This window comes from Apteryx rowi, unplaced genomic scaffold, assembly GCF_003343035.1.
Source record: "Apteryx rowi isolate R43461 unplaced genomic scaffold, aptRow1 scaffold_225, whole genome shotgun sequence".
NCBI classification, from domain to species: Eukaryota; Metazoa; Chordata; class Aves; order Apterygiformes; family Apterygidae; genus Apteryx; species Apteryx rowi.
The window spans coordinates 1,299,366-1,300,236 of NW_020448586.1; positions in this window are offsets into that span (position 1 = coordinate 1,299,366).

Genomic DNA, 871 nt, shown 5'->3' on the forward strand with positions numbered 1-871 from the left:
CGCAGAGACGCGGCATGACCTCTGCGGCTGCCGTTACTGCTGCCCCACTGCAAAGGCACACAAGCGGGGGGGCTGCACGAGGCTCCCCGCTGCCGGCGAGAGGCACTGGGAGCTTTTCCCTGGGGAAAGGCTGGCCTGCAGGGAGCCTGCCCCCGGGGGAGGGGAGGGAGGGCGCTTCTCGGCCCATCTGCTGCGGGGCATCCTGCTGCCGTGCTGCTGGAGGAGGCGAAAAGCCCTCCTGAGCAGGATCGCCTCTTGCTAGGTGCTCGACTTGGGCAGAGGTGACTCCCATGCAGACATTAATGTTACTGCTGTGTGTTGTGATAGCGCTGGCCTACCTCACCATCATTAGCCTTCAGAGTTAACACCTGGGAGGCAAAAGGGGGCAATAATCCTTCCCAGCATCTGCTGCAGGCTCACTGCAGGCTGGGACAGGGCATCAGTTGCATCTGTGTTTTTGTGCTTTCTCATCGCCCAAGGGCCTGAGAGCGCGGGTGGATCGTGCCCGTGTGGCGGAGCTGAGCCCCGGAGGGCCGCGGAGCCGCCGCGCTGGGAAGCGGAGGGGGGAGCGGATCCGGGGAGGGGATCTGGTTACGCGGGCTGCCTGGGGCCGGCTCCCTTACCCGCCGGCGGGAGGCGAATAAAGGGGTCAGTGTGCTGCCCGGGGGAGCGCGCACGGCCCCCGGCGAGCCCGGCCCCGCGATAAGCGGCGCAGAACAATGCGGCGGGGAGACCCAAGTCCTCGGCCGCCGCCGGGCCCGGATCTGGTTTCCCGCCGGGGGCCGGCGAACAAACGGCCCTTTTGCGCCCGGGCTGCGCGGGCGGGGGGGGGGCCGGGACCCCGGGGCACGGCGCGATGTGGCGCGGTGGG